A 15859-nucleotide genomic window follows, 5' to 3' on the forward strand; every position below is an offset into this window, starting at 1 on the left:
TACTTAATTCCCTTAAGTGTGATATCTATGGATACTCAGGGCATATCCATAGACCGAAAACGTGGCAAATCTGTTCAACTGTCTTTTCATCACTTCCTGATCTTGGATCATTTCTTCAAATTGGGTGTGGCGGACTATAGCCCTTTGGCTGTCATTTTAGCCAGCCAAAGGGCGGGCTAAAGAAAAATGTCAATTATAAAAAATGGTAAATATATAGCTCTTTTTAACTTCTTTAAATGTATAGTTGTTGACCTTTTCTAATGGAAAACTATAACAAAATTTGCAGGTCTTTGCTGTGTCTCTGGTTAACCTATAGGCCTACATTAACAGAGCACATACTCCATTCCATTAATGTGCAAATATATGCCATGAAGTGTGTCTCAAATCGAAAATTCGTGTTAATTGACTTCTTGCTATCTCAGAAAGGGTTTATGTTAGGAAAATGAAACTTCCAGGGCTGAATCTACAGACTTAATTATGTCTCAGGAAGGTATTTTGAAGCAGCTAACTCCACTCCTTCTCCCTCTAGAGGATCCTGACCTTTATAAATATGTGAGTTATAAAAGTGAAACCTTGCAAAATAGATCTTCTGCTTAATTGAAGTACAACAAAATTGTTTTCAGCTTCCTAACTTTGCTCAATTTTATTTTATAAGGTTTTAAAGATATGCAAATACATTTCCTAAATTTTGAAAAGAAAATATTGATATAGCCTAGTTCAAAATTCTACTCTTATAACAGCAGTTGCATTTAGAACTAAAGGCAGAGAAAAAGCAACTAGTAACTGAAAATCAAGGTAAAATGTTTTTTTGTCAAAATTTCTATAGGTATAGACCTGTCATGTAGGCAAATTTCAAGTTCCTCTTGAGGGAGAAGGAGTGGAGATGGATACTTTAAAATACCTTCCTGGGACATACTTTAGCCTGTAGACCCATGCCTGAAAGTGTCATTTTCCTAACCTAAACCCTTTCCAATATAGCAGGAAGTCAAACTCAGGTAAAATGAAGGCTTTGGTAAATATGGGACACTATATTTCTTACCTTAAAATAAAGAGAGTAGGCCCACTAAATGTATTTTTTGTCTGTGTTATTTCCAAATATAGCTCTTTAACTGAACATTATGTTTGAAGCCCTTTATGGACCCTTGAAAATAATAATTTGTTTTTTTCTTGTTCTTTTGAATTTTACATTTTTGTTGAACTATTTCAAACAACATGATGCATATAGGGAAACAAGGGCTTTGGGAAGAGTTTCCAATAAAAAAACAACATTTTAAAGTTTAAATGGCTATGCTTTTCATTAAAACCTTGTAAGTCCTTAGGCAATAAATTACAGTAAAATTATAGCAGTTTATTTAAATGGCTTACCAATAAAGTAAACATACCACTCAGATCTAGTTTTTTTTCAGATATAGAGGGGGAGAGGGAAATTTGTTGTAGCCCCTCATTTAGATTTTGCCTCCCTTGATTAATTATTAGGATTTTGTTTCCCACTATGACAGCTCCTACAGGAAGATGAGGCTAATACCAATTATTCATCAATGCATTCAAAATACTTGAAGCTATGAAGAAACTTTTAATGTGACAAGGATATAAAAGATGAATGATTTATTACTTTTTAAAACGAAATTGTCTTAAAAACCAACCAAATACATTAAAGGCTCTAAAACAATTGCTACAGAGTAATTTATTTATAAGAAGTAGATAATGTGAATTGTTTAAGTATATGTGAACACTTTAAGCTCAACTAGAGTTGACCCAGCTCTAAATGGGTACCTGAAGAAGGCAATCAGGAAATGTGTGTGCAAGCACAGGATGCCTGGTCCCCAACCCTCCATTGCACTTCCTGGCTGAAGAGCTATGAAATGGAGATCTGCACTGCTGGTTTGCACCTTAAGGGTCTAGTGCTGTTATACTTACTTCACTTACTGGCATACTCAATTCAAGTGTGCTATTTTCTCTGACACTGCTTCATTAATGTCACTCAAGGTGTTGCTGTGAAATGGTCAAGAGTAATGAAAGTAAAACAGTACAAAATAGGGATGATACCTTTTTATTGACAGTGAATAGAGTAATAGAAAAGATTCCAATATTTTTCAGATCTGAACATTTATCACTCTTAATAACAATTGTCTGAGGGCTTGGGTATGACCTTAGTAGGTCTTCTATTGTAGTAATAACACAGAAAATAGATTCAGGTGCATAAAAATTTCATTCAATTTCATCCCATGTTGTATTCAGAACATCAAAAATTACAAGAGTATAAGCAGTCCAATGACAGTAAGGTTTTCACAACAATTGTAACACTTGTTATAGGTCCTGGCACCAAGAGCTCTTACTTGGCCTAATTCATCCAGGTATCTGATAATACTGTGCTATCTAATGTCCAAGAGAAATAAAACAGATGGCAGCACAATAACATTTTAAAATTGTCACAAAGCAATTTTATCTCATTACTCTAATTTGTCTTTACTCCAATTACTCCGATTTTACTTTTTGATTTTACAATTTTACTTTTTAATTTGATATAGTCATTTGTGAACTTGTATAGATCTCAAGTATGACACTCTCAAAATTGTCTTTAATGCTGAATATTGTAGGGTTTCTGTGACTACAGATTTTAAAGGTTAAAAAAATTGGTGTTTTAAGCTTTTTGTTCCATCAGGTTTTATGCTGTTTGTATTTATTGAGAATATCATAAGTTTCTAGATGGTATAATAAAGATTTAACAGTGATTTACAGTGATAAGTATTATCATGGTTTCAGTCATCTTTGAAAGATAGGTTAATTTATATCACCTTCACAGGTGAGTTTTGGCATCCTTCATGGATTAGCTTTAGGGCCTCTGCTATTTTTGATTTATGTAAATGATTTTTTTTTTTAAATAGTCATTTTGTTAAGCATAGTCAAAAAACAATTATCTTTTTTGAAACAACTTAATCCCCTACAGTTCTTAGGGATGGGCTGCAAGTTACAAACCTTGACCATTGTCTACATATAGTAATGGTTATTGAGAATTGTAAAGACGTTTTCAGGGGGACTTTTTCACCTTGAATGGGGGGAGGAGGAGGGTATACTATAAACCCTAAAGAACACATTCCCATGACCTTCCTCCTCAAAAAAAAGTAAAATTCCACATTTTGTAGATGTGAGACTGAAACCTCTACAAAAGTGCTCTCTGATATGCCAAATTTGACAGTGTAATTTTCATGCCACTACCCCTTGAGGGGTATTATTTTGCTTATTAAAATACCCAGCAACTTTTCTGAGGCTTGGAGTTTTTGTTCATTAACATTAAACTTGATTAAAGTTTACAATTTGAACTTTTTTCTTTAGAGTTTTGGTTGCTGCTAGCCCATGCCACTGTTAACCTAAAGTTTATTACTACAAACTGTTTGAATCACCAAATTCTAAGAACAAAGCATTGCACAAAAAAACGTGTCACATTTTTAGCATTTATCTACCACAAAACTTTTTCAAATTTTTTTAACAGCATTCCTCCTTAAGTTTGTTTTATACCTCTTCTAGTTGATCTGAAATTAAAACTTACTAACATCCCCCAAAAATTTTATCTGCTCTATGAAAACCTGGATACACTTACACTCTTTTGGGTTTAGTCAAATTTAATAAGCAACAGTAGTAATAGAAGTAAAAAAAAAAGGTAAAGGATACAGCATTAGACTTTACAGTCCCTACCAGCAGTGCTGATCTCCATTTCATGGCCCTTCAGCCAGGAATTGTGATGGGGTGGGGGCGGGGGCCAACCATCCTGTGCTTTTGCACACCCATCCTGTTTACCTTCCCCAGATTTCTCCAGGTACCCATTTAGAGCTGGGTCGACTCTGGCTAAGCTTACAGAGTCACGCCACTGACCCCCATCCCAAACTAAGCAATTGGGTACACTGGAATTTGAACCTGTGCCCTCTCAGACAAAGGATCTTGAATCCAGCACACCAATCAACTTGGCCAGGATGGTTAATTGTCCTGGCTAAGTAATAGAAGTAACCCCCTAAAATTGAACTTAATGCTCTCAGTTGTTCTTGGAATATTGCTGATATGTCTTATTGGCAACTAGCATAAAAACAGTGTGTTCTGATTTAATTTTAAAACAATATTTAGTTTTAACGCATAATGGGTAAATTGCATAACTTTAGGGGGTTGGCCTACCCAATTTATCTAGAGATATTTTTATAACAGACTGTTCAGCTAAGTTGAACAAAATGGCTGTCTTAAAATTTTGATTGAAAGTGTTTAGAAAATTATGGGCTAAACAAGAAAGCTGATTGTCCTCCAATAACTTCTGACTCTTAAAATGTGCACTTGAACTTTTAATTTCTGATCCAATTAGCTCCTATAAAATATCAATATTACTAGCTATGATAGAGCAGTACTCCCAATGATTTTGCTTATGTGCCCTTTTAAAACTTGCATGCATATAATTTTTTTCATTTAACTGAAACTTCCCCTAAACGTTCCCTCAAAGTTTCATCATAATTCTCTTACTTGCATTAGTTACAGTAAACTCATAAAAGTATACAAATAGTGTCTTCTGGCTACTTCAAAACTTCACCACAACTTGCCCAGAAAGGTCTAACTTTATAATGTAAACTGTTATTGTGATATTGCTTTGCCACCCTTTCAACAATCAGCATAAATATCCCTCTAAAGCTTCACCTTAATACCCTTAGCTTGTATAATAACAATTATTATAAAGGTAGCAGTGGTAGCAGCTGTAGTAGCCATGGTAGTAGTAGTATTAGCATAAAAGTGTTTCCTTATTGCTCAATTGATTATTTTCCTTATCATTTCCCAAAAGTTAAAATTAATAAACACATCCTTGAGTAATTTGTATAGTAACAATTGTTGTATTAGCATTAGTAGCAGTATGCAAATAGCATCTTTGGTTTTTTCTTCAACATCCCCATAATACACGATGAAAGTTTCAACTTAATACCTTCAACCATTCCTCATGCATTAAGTGTCATCCTGCTTAATAGTTTGCTGCCTACAGAAACCAAGCTGATGCCTCTGTGATTACCATGGACACTCTTATTTTATTTGAATAAGTGCTAGAAACCCTGGTCACCTAGAATAGAAAAGTGAGTTAGAATGTTACATCCTTCCTCTTTTCCAAACTAGATGACTGGTACAAAACTTTCATAAAATTTGACCATCTACATCAAACTAACTAAACAAGGGTTCTTCCATGTGGCACTACACTTATAAGTTCACTACTTATTCACAACTTATTTGTCACATACTATACATAGTTTAGGGAATTTCTCACATGTCAAGTCTCTGTATTGGCTTCACAAGTTGGCCACTATGGGTTATGTATTGGGAGTTTTGGGGTCCTTCTTGGGTTGGGTGAATGGTGCTGGAAGGGAGTGTGTGGAGCTCTGAGTTACACTTGAAATTTATAGGTTGGGGAAGGGTCCCTATCGGTGTTACAGGTGGGACGGGGGCTATTGATGATGGGCTTATAGGTGCTGGTGAAGTTTTGGCTTCAGGGCTGTCCTCCTCATGGTCAGCAAGGTCTGGTGATTGAGGTTGGTGGTTCAGTGTTTTTATGTGTTGCCTGTTGTGTTGGTAAGTTCCTCCCTTGGTTGTTTCAATTATGTATGATCTTGGGTTTGTATCTACTCTTTTGATGATTCCAGCTTGCCAAAGTTTCCCACAAATTTGAGCTTGGACCGGTTGACTGATTTGCAAAGGTTTTAGTTCCTTTGACTGTCTGTCATGATATTTGCTTTGGCATGACTGTTGTTTTATCCAATTCTATTGAAATCGTTTATGGTGAATGGTTTTTGGTTGTTATGGTGAAAGTTGTTTAGTGCAGGGAACAACTACCTTAGGTTTCTGCTCATCAACAGTTGTGATGGGGATGCTAGACCATCAACCAGGGTGTTTCTCTACTCCAGCAATGCTAAGTTAAAGTCATTTCCTGCAATATCTGTTTTGATAAGCATATCTTTGGCTGTTTGCACTGTTCTTTCTGCTAGTCCATTAGACTGAGGGAAGTTTGGGGATGATGTAGTTTGAGAGATTTCCCAATTATCCATGAACTTCTGGAATAGTGTGGATGTGAACTGGGGGCCGTTGTTGGTTATGAGGGTGCAAAATGCTTTTTAAGACAGTATATTATGTGAGGTGAATTTGCATTTTCCCCCAATTTGTCGATTTCAAAAAAGCCACTGAAATAGTCAACAGTAATGATGTAGTATTTTCCTTCTTGTAGAATAGATTGCACCCAACCTTCTCCCATGGTAGATGATGTATGCTGCATGGCATTAAGGGCTGTTTTTGGTTGGAATTTTGGTCAATGGAGCGTGCATGGCAGATGTTCCTGAATGGGGTGGGCGTTGCAGGGAGGTTTCTTCTGCAGGATGGCCAACCTTTTTGGATTGATTGGGCAAGCTCAGCTAACGGGGGGTGGTAGGGTTTTGTCTTCTGTTTCAGTCTCTTGAGTCTAGAATTGCTGATTTTTAGAAGAGATGTGATAGAGTGACTGTATGATTCTATTTCTTTTTCCATTTTCTTATCTTCTTCAGGGAGGCTTAGCCATGACAACGCATCAGCAATAGGAATTTCCTTGCCAAGGCAAAATGCTATTATGAGATTGTATTGTTGAATCCTTTAAAGCATCCTCTGCAGTCTTGGTGATGACTTTGATATTGGGCAATTTAGGACTACTTGCAGGGGTTTGTGGTCAGAGCCGACCGTGAATTTTTGGCCATAGAGATACTGGTGGAAATGTACACAGCCAAATAGGATAGCGTAAAGTTCCTTCTCTATTTGCAAGTAGTTCTGCTTGGTGGAGTTTAGTGAGCATGATGCAAAGGAGATTGGCTTTCCATTTTGGCTGAGGGTGGCACCGAGGTCAAATTTTAAGGTGTTGACTTGTAGCTCAACATTGCCTGCTGTTTGATCAAAGAATGCTAATGAGCTGCAAATGGATTCTTTGATATTAGTGAATGATGTATCATGCTGTTGTTCCCACTTAAATTGTTGCTGTTTTACTAGGGCACTGAGTGGCTGATTTATTGATGATAGATTTGGGATATACCTTGCAAGGCAATTCATCCTTCCTAATATTGTCTGGAGTTCATCTCTTGTATAAGCGGTCCACATTTCATGCAGTGCTCGGACCTTTTGTGGGTCTGGGTGGATTCTGTTTTCAGATATCACGTGCCCAAAATACAGCATGCTATTGCACTTGAATACACATTTTTGGAGGTTTAGTTTGACTCCTTTTTCACGGGCCCTTATGAGAGCACTTGCAAACATTTGCATCATATTCCTCATTGTTTTTTTTTTTCAGAGATGATAATATCATCAACAATAACAGAGAAGCCTTGGATGCCTTCAAACGCTTTTTCCATGTGGTGTTGGAATTCGTCCTGAGCTGAAATCAGTCCAAATGCCATTCTTTTGAACTTGTAATGGTTGTATGGTGTGTTGAAGGTTGTCAGCTGAGATGATTCTTTGTCTAGGACCAGGGACCAATAACCAAGACGAGCGTCTAGTTTTCTGAAGAACTTTGCCCCATCGTGTCTAAGTATTGCTACATCGAATGTTGGCATGGGATGATGTGACCTTTTGATAGCCTTGTTCAGGTCGTGTGGGTCAATGCAAACTCTGAGGCTTTTGTCAGGCTTTTCAATTACAACCACGGCGTTCACCCAACTACTGTTAGTATCAGCCTGATGAGTTTAAGCTTGCGACTGGATTCAAAGCCAAGGATTGGTATGGGGGCATCTCCTACTATGAAGAAGGGCTGTATTTCGCTGCATCCGTTAGTGAATGCGCATTTAAGGTTACATAAACCAAGTGTGGGGATTTTCTGACCTCCAAAGCTGGTGAGTACCTGTAGGGTCTTGTTAATTCTTGGTCGTGGTTTGAAAGTGTTGAAAAGTCTTTCAGGTATCATATTAGCTTGAGCACCAGTATCTATTTTGAAGATGATATTGATTTGTTTGTTGATCAAGAGCTTTACATACGGCTGATCATCACCTTTGTCCATGTATATAATATCAATAAATAGCTCATCACTGCTGTCATTCCTGTGATTGTGATTTTGCTGTTGTTGGTTTATAAAGTTTAGTGATTTTTCAGTGTTTTTGCAAACCTTTGCAAAATGATTTGGTTTTTCACAGTTGCTGCATATTTTTCCTTCAGCTGGGCATTTAGGGGAGGCTGAATATTCTCCACCACATTAATAGCATTGTCTACTTTATGTGAAATAGTTTGTTTTCTTTGATTTTTTGACAAAGTCGATCTCCTGCTTCATGTATGTTTCTTGATATGGTTAGCTTCCACTTGGATCGGACTGTGACATTGTTTTGAGATGTACCTGGGTTTCTACATGCGTTTAAGTATTATTTAAGTATTAACGCCCCGCTCTTTACGCTAAAGTTTGATTCTTTCAACTCTACTTTTCAAAACAGTAAAAAACTTCAACGCCCCGCTCTTTACGCTAAAGTTTGATTCTTTCAACTCTACTTTTTAAAACAGTAAAAAAAACTTTAGGGTAAAGAGCCGGGCGCTGATGAGGAAGCAGCCCCTTTCATATACGAAGTAATTTCCGTTCGTTTTAAGTTTTAATGTCGCTCCTTACGTTCAGTTAAAAAACTAGTTTTTTTGTTTAATTTCTGAACGTTTTTGAATCAATGCATGTTTTGATTCTGGCTCTCCGCAGATGAATAATTAAAACGAAATTTGCATATTTATTGTTTTGGCTAAATGGCTTTCTCAGAGTTTTGATCGAATGATTTTGAGAAGAAAAGAGTGGTAGAGGAGGCCTAGTTGCCCTCCAATTTCTTGGTTACTTAAAAAGATAACTAGGACTTCTAATTTTTTACGAATGTTTTTATTAGTAAAGAATATACGTAACTTACAAATTAGCTTACGTAACGAACTTTTGTATTCTCATGTTTTTATTACGTATACGAGGGGATATAACCCCCGTCAGTACCTCGCTTTTAACACTAGAGCTTAAATTTTGTCCCAATTCCTTAAGAATGACCCCTGAATCACAAAAGCCGTAGAATAAATAGTTGAAATTACTAAAATACTTTAGCGTAAAGAGCGAGGTATTTATCTCGTCCCAAATAGCTCGCTGTTTATGCTAAAGTATTTTTAGAACCCCTCATATGCGTAATAATCTCTGTTGGTTATAAATTTCAATGCTACTCCTAACTTTCAATTGATAAAACGTTTTCATGTTTATTTTTTCATTGTTTTTTTTATAGTAATGCTAGAAAATCCTGCGCCCTTTTCATTGAATTTTTCTTCCCCCATGACATATTCCTCCAAGGAAAGATCCTCCCACATAGCCCCCTCCCATTAACTCCACTCCCCCAAAACAAAAAAATCCCCCTGAAAACGTCTGTACACTTCCCAATAAGCATTACTATATGTAAACACTGGTCAAAGTTTGTAACTTGCAGCCCCTCCCCCAGGGATTGTGGGGGAGTAAGTTATTCCCAAAGACATAGTTATTATGGTTTTCGACTATGCGGAACAAAATGGCTATCTAAAAATTTTAATCTGTTGACTTTTGGAAAAAAATTAGCGTGGGAGGGGGCCTTAGTGCCCTCCAATTTTTTGATCACTTAGAAAGGGAACTAGAACTTTTCATTTCCGTAAGAATGAGCCCTCTTGCGACACTCTAGAACCACTTGGTCGATACGATGACCCCTGGGGAAAAAAACAAACAAACAAATAAACACGCACCCGTGATTTGTCTTCTGGCAAAAAATACGAAATTCCACATTTTTTTAGATAGGAGCTTTAAATTTTTGCTATAGGGTTTTCTGATAAGCCGAATGCGATGGTGTGATTTTCGTTAAGATTCTATGACTTTTAGGGGATGTTTCCCCCTATTTTCCAAAATAAGGCAAATATTCTCAGGCTCTTAACTTTTGATGACAAAGACTAAATTAATTGAAACTTATATATTTAGAATCAGCGTGAAAATTTGATTCTTTTGATGTATCTCTTAGCATCAAAATTCCGTTTTTTAGAGTTTCGCTTACTATTGAGCCGGGTCGCTCCTTACTACAGTTAGTTACCACGAACTGTTTGATGTGCACCTACACGCTAGAAAATTAATACTTGGGAGGAGGTGGTAGAAAAATGAACTTTTGCCTTCTTTTCCAAGGCTACAAATTTAAAACAAATTCAGACGACCTTCAGGTCTGGAAATACGAAATTGGTCCACAAAAGTTTTTTTTTTCATTCGTTTTTTGCGCTCTGTCTGTCCCGGTTTTGCTACTTTAGGCACTTCCAGGCAAGCTAGGACGATGAGATTTGGCAGGTATATCAGGGACCTTACCAGATTTAACTAGAAATAGTTGTTTTCGTGATTTGACTATCTGGCGTGGGAGTTGGGGGTCGGTTAATTCGGAAAAAATAGAAAAAATGAAGTATTTTAAACTTACAAACAGGTGATGTGATCTAATTAAAATTTGATGTTTGGAAGGATATCGTCTCTCAAAGCTTCCATTTTAAATCCTGACCAGATCCGGTGACATTGGGGGGAATTGAGGGGGGTAACCTAAAATTTTGGAAAACGCTTAGAGTGGAGGGATTGGGATGAAACTCGGTGAGAAAATGAGCAGAAGTCCTAGGTACGTGATTGACATAATTGTAACGGATCTGCTCTGTTTGGGAGAGTTGGGGGGGGGGGGTTAATTCTGAAAAATTAGAAAAAATAAGGTATTTTTAACTTCAAAGGAGTGATCGGATCTTAATGAAATTTGAAGATTAGAAGGATATCGTATCTCAGAGCTCTTGTTTTGAATCCCGACTAGATCCGGTGACGTAGGGGGGAATTGAGGGAGGAGAACCTAATTTCTTGGAAAACGCTTAGAGGAGGGATCGGGATGAGACTTGGTGGGAAAAATTAGCAGAAGTCCTAGATATATGATTCACATAACTGGAACGGATCTGTTCTATTTGTAGGAGTAAGGGGGGGGGGGGTTGATTCTGAAAAATTAGAAAAATAGGGTATTTTTAACTTATGAAGGAGTGATTGGATCTTAATGAAATTTGAAGTTTGGAAGGATATCGTGTCTTAGAGTTCCTATTGTAAATCCCGACTAGATCTGGTGACATTGAGGAGAATTGAGGGGGGACTTAAAATCTTTGAAAACGCTTAGAGTGGAGGGATTGGGATGAAACTTAATGGGAAAAATAAGCACAAGTCCTAGATACGTGATTGACATAACTGGAATGGATCCACCCTCTTTGGGGGAGTTGGAGGGAGGGTTAATTCTGAAAAGTTAGGAAAAATGAGGTATTTTTAAGTTACGAAGGAGTGATCGAATCTTAATGAAATTTGATATTTGGAAGGATGTCGTGTCTCAGAGCTCTTATTTTAAATTTCGACCGGATCTGGTGATATTGGGTAGAGTTCGGGGGGGGGGGACCCAAAATCTTGGAAAACGCTTAGAGTGGAGGGATCAGGATGAAACTTGATGGGAAAAACATTCACAAGTCCTTAATGTGATTGACATAATCGGAATGGATCTGCTCTCTTTAGAGGAGTTGGGGGGGGGGAGGGTTAGTTCAGAAAAATTAGAAAAAGGAGGTATTTTTGACTTACGAATGGGTGATTGATCATAATGAAATTTGATTTTTGGAAGGATATCGTGTCTAAGAGCTCTTATTTTAAATTTCGACCGGATCTGGTGATATTGGGTGGAGTTCGGGGGGGGGGACCCAAAATCTTGGAAAACGCTTAGAGTGGAGGGATCAGGATGAAACTTGATGGGAAAAATATTCACAAGTCCTAAATGTGATTGACATAACCGGAACGGATATGCTCTCTTTAGAGGAGTTGGGGGGGGAGGGTTAGTTCAGAAAAATTAGAAAAAGGGTGATGGATCAAAGGGTGATGATACGAATGGGTGATGGATCATAATGAAATTCGATTTTTGGAATCAAAATCATGGTTTGATTCTTTCAACTGTACTTTTTAAAACAGTGAAAAAACTTTAGCGTAAAGAGCCAGGCGCTGATGAGGAAGCAGCCCCTTTCATATACGAAGTAATTTCCGTTTGTTTTAAGTTTTAATGTCGCTCCTTACTTTCAGTTAAAAAACTTGTTTTTTTGTTTAATTTCTGAACGTTTTTGAATCAATGCATGTTTTGATTCTCCGCAGATGAATAATTAAAACGAAATTTGCATATTTATTTTTTTGGCTAAATGGCTTTCTCAGAGTTTTGATCGAATGATTTTGAGAAGAAAAGAGCAGGAGAGGAGGCCTAGTTGCCCTCCGATTTCTTGGTTACTTAAAAAGATAACTAGGACTTTTAATTTTTTTATGAATGTTTTTATTAGTAAAGAATATACGTAACTTACAAATTAGCTTACGTAACGAACTTTTGTATTCTCATGTTTTTATTACGTATATGAGGAGGTACACCCCCTCGTCAGTACCTCGCTTTTTACACTAAAGCTTAAATTTTGTCCCAATTCCTTAAGGATGACCCCTGAATCACAAAAGCCGTAGAATAAATAGTTGAAATTACTAAAAATACTTTAGCGTAAAGAGCGAGGTATTGGGAGGAGGTGAGCCCATCATATGTGTAATAATATCTGTTCGTTTTAAATTTTAATGGATTTCCTAACTTTCAGTTGAAAAAACTTTTTCATATTTATCTTTACATTGTTTTTTTGATGATAAAGACTAAATTTGATGAAACTTATATATTTAAAATCAGCATGAAAATCTGATTCTTTTGATGTATATTTTAGCATCAAAATTCTATTACTAGAGTTTCGTTTACTATTGAGCCAGGTCGCTCCTTACTACAGTTCGTTACCAAGAATTGTTTGAAAATGCAGAATAATTGTACCTAACAAATTAGACATGCAGACCCGTTTTACTTTACCCTCACCCGCTAATGTGTGAATATATACCCCACAGTGGCCTCTAAAGTATTATTAAATAAAAAAAAACTAATTTTTTTAGCTGAAAGTAAGGAGCGACATTAAAACTTAAAACGAACAGAATATACTCTGTATATGAAATGGGTTGTCCCCTCCGCAATCCCTCGCTTTTTACGCTAAAGCTTTTAATTGTTTTAAAAAGTAGAATTGTGGTAAAGAGTCAAATTTTAGCGTAAAGAGCGAGGGATTGCGGAGGGGACAACCAGGGGTGAAGAAGAAGGCCTAGTTGCCCTCCAATTTTTCGGTTACTTAAAAAGGCAACTAGAACTTTTAATTTTTAACGAACGTTTTTATTAGTAAAAAATATACGTAACTTAAGAATTAACTTACGTAATAAACTTTCATAATCTTATATTTTTATTATGTATACGAGGGGGTTTGTACCCTCGTTAATACCTCGCTCTTTACACTAAATCCTAAGTTTTGTCCCAATTCTTTAAGAATGACCCTTGAATCAGAAAGGCCGTAGAATAGATAGTTGAAATTACTAAAAATACTTTAGCATAAAGAGCGAGGTATTTATCTCCTCCTAAATACCTCGCTCTTTATGCTAAAGTATTTTTAGAACCCCTCATATGCGTAATAATCTCTGTTCGTTTTAAGTTTCAATGCTACTCCTTCCTTTCATTTGAAAAAACGTTTTCATGTTTATTTTTCATTGTTTTCTTATAGTAATGCTAGAAAATCCTGCACCCTTTCCATTGAATTTTTCTTCCCCCATGACAGATTCCTCCAAGGAAAGATCCTACAACATAGCCCCCTCCCCTCAGCCCCACCCCCAAACAAAATAAAATCCCCCTGAAAACGTCTGTACACTTTCCAATAACCATTACTATATGTAAACACTGGTTAAAGTTTGTAACTTGCAGCCCCTCCCCCAGGGATTGTGGGGGAGTACGTCATCCCCAAAGACATAGTTATTATGGTTTTCGACTATGCTGAACAAAATGGCAATATAAAAATTTTGATCCGTTGACTTTGGGAAAAAAATAAGCGTGGGAGGGGGCCTAGATGCCCTCCAATTTTTTTGGTCACTTAAAAAGGGCACTAAAACTTTTCATTTCCTTTAGAATGAGCCCTCTTGCGACATTCTAGGACCACTTGGTCGATACGATGACTCCTGGAAAAAAAAAAAAAATAAATAAATAAATAAACACGCACCCGTGATTTGTTTTCTGGCAAAAAATACAAAATTCCACATTTTTGTAGATAGGAGCTTGAAACTTCTACAGTAAGGTTCTCTGATACGCTGAATCTGATGGTGTCATTTTCGTTAAGATTCTACGACTTTTAGGGGGTGTTAACTCCTATTTTCTTAAATAAGGCAAATTTTCTCAGGCTCGTAACTTTTGATGGGTAAGATTAAACTTGATGAAACTTATATATTTAAAATCAGCATTAAAATGCAATTCTTTTGATGTAGCTATTGATATCAAAATTCAATTTTTTTTTAGTTTTGATTACTATTGAGCCGGGTCACTCCTTACTACAGTTCGTTACCACGAACTGTTTGATATATTTTTTTTATCTTACTTTGGTATATTTCGTTAGGATTAAGCGTAAGAGGAACATAATAGAAAAATATTAGGTGGTGGGTATACCATACAAGTACCAAAAAAAGCACCGGATACTTTTTTCACCTTATACCAGTGTTAGTTACGGAATGTCGTATACGTAAATTGAAGATCCGAACATACTGAAATCAATTAACTGAGGAGAAAAAACAACAATAGCTACTCTGGAATAATATTGCCGACGACAAAGAACACACCACTTGCGCAACACCCGATAACACTACCTCCTTCCTGGGGAGGAAGTGTTAGGAAATTTACAACGTCGGTGGTAGCCTACTGGATGGGAACCGTAGATTCATCACTTTCAACATCAAGCGATAAGCCAATGGAAAGAACATTCTGGAAATCTCTTCAAACCTCTACTACTACCGGAGGTTTACCCTCTCCCTTACAAAATTGCCACCGCCCCCGCAATTGAGGCTTACACTTTTTTTATTATCACTAACCTGGCCAATAGCAATGAAATTCAGTCAGCTGTAAATAATTTGAGAAAGCATAAGGTGCCTATGCTTATCCATTAAAGCTCATTAAGTATATATCTTTCAGTAGTTTAAGAGGCAAACTCTAATGTGAAGTTACGAACCTTAGAATGTTTGACTTATTTTGGAAAATAGGGGGGAAACTCCCTAAAAGTCATAGAATCTTAACAAAAATCACAATGTCATATTCTGCGTATCAGAGAACCCTACTGTAGAAGTTTCAAGCTCCTATCAACAAAAATGTGGAATTTATCATTTTTGCCAGTAGACAGATCATGGATGCGTGTTTATTTGTTGTTTTTTTCCAGAAGTGATCGTATCGACCCATTGGTCCTAGAATGTCTTGAGAGGGCTCATTTCAACGGAAATTAAAAGTTCCATTGCCCTTTTTAATGACAAAAAATTAGTGGGCACCTAGGCCCCCCCCATGCTCTTTTTTCCCAAAGTCACCAGATCCAAATTTTGGGATAGCCATTTTGTTCAATATAGTTCAAAAATCTAATAGTTATGTCCTTCGGGAAGACTTAATCCCCCACAGTCTTCGGAGGAGGGGCTGTAAGTTGCAAACTTTGAACAATGTTTGCATGTAGTAATGATTATTTGGAAGTGTACTGACATTTTTGGGGGGACTTTTCCCCCTCCGTTGAGGGGGGTACGTGGGAGGATCTTTCCATGGAGGAATATATCATGACGGAAGAGAATTTTCATGAACTGTTAAAAAAAAAAACAATGAGAAAATAATGTAAAAAACGGTTTTTTCAGCTGGAATTAAGGAGCAGCATTAAAACATAAAACAAACAGAAATTATTACGCATATGAGGGGGTCTGTCTTCTCCACAAGGCTTCGTTCTT

General features: G+C 36.8%; 1 protein-coding gene across 5 annotated transcripts in view; it reads left to right on the forward strand.

The window, feature by feature from the left end:
- LOC136029430 (uncharacterized) overlaps window positions 1–15859 on the forward strand; it is a 157134-nt gene that overhangs the window by 118497 nt on the left and 22778 nt on the right. Inside the window, exon 1 of one of the 5 annotated variants that reach the window (XR_010618042.1) lies at window positions 7332–7856. The exons of the other annotated variants lie outside the window; for them this stretch is intronic. The gene's annotated coding sequence lies outside the window, so the exon portion shown is untranslated. Of the gene's footprint in view, window positions 1–7331; window positions 7857–15859 lie in introns of those variants that run through there. 5 annotated transcript variants of the gene reach the window in all.

This window comes from Artemia franciscana, chromosome 7 (assembly GCF_032884065.1).
Source record: "Artemia franciscana chromosome 7, ASM3288406v1, whole genome shotgun sequence".
NCBI lineage: Eukaryota > Metazoa > Arthropoda > Branchiopoda > Anostraca > Artemiidae > Artemia > Artemia franciscana.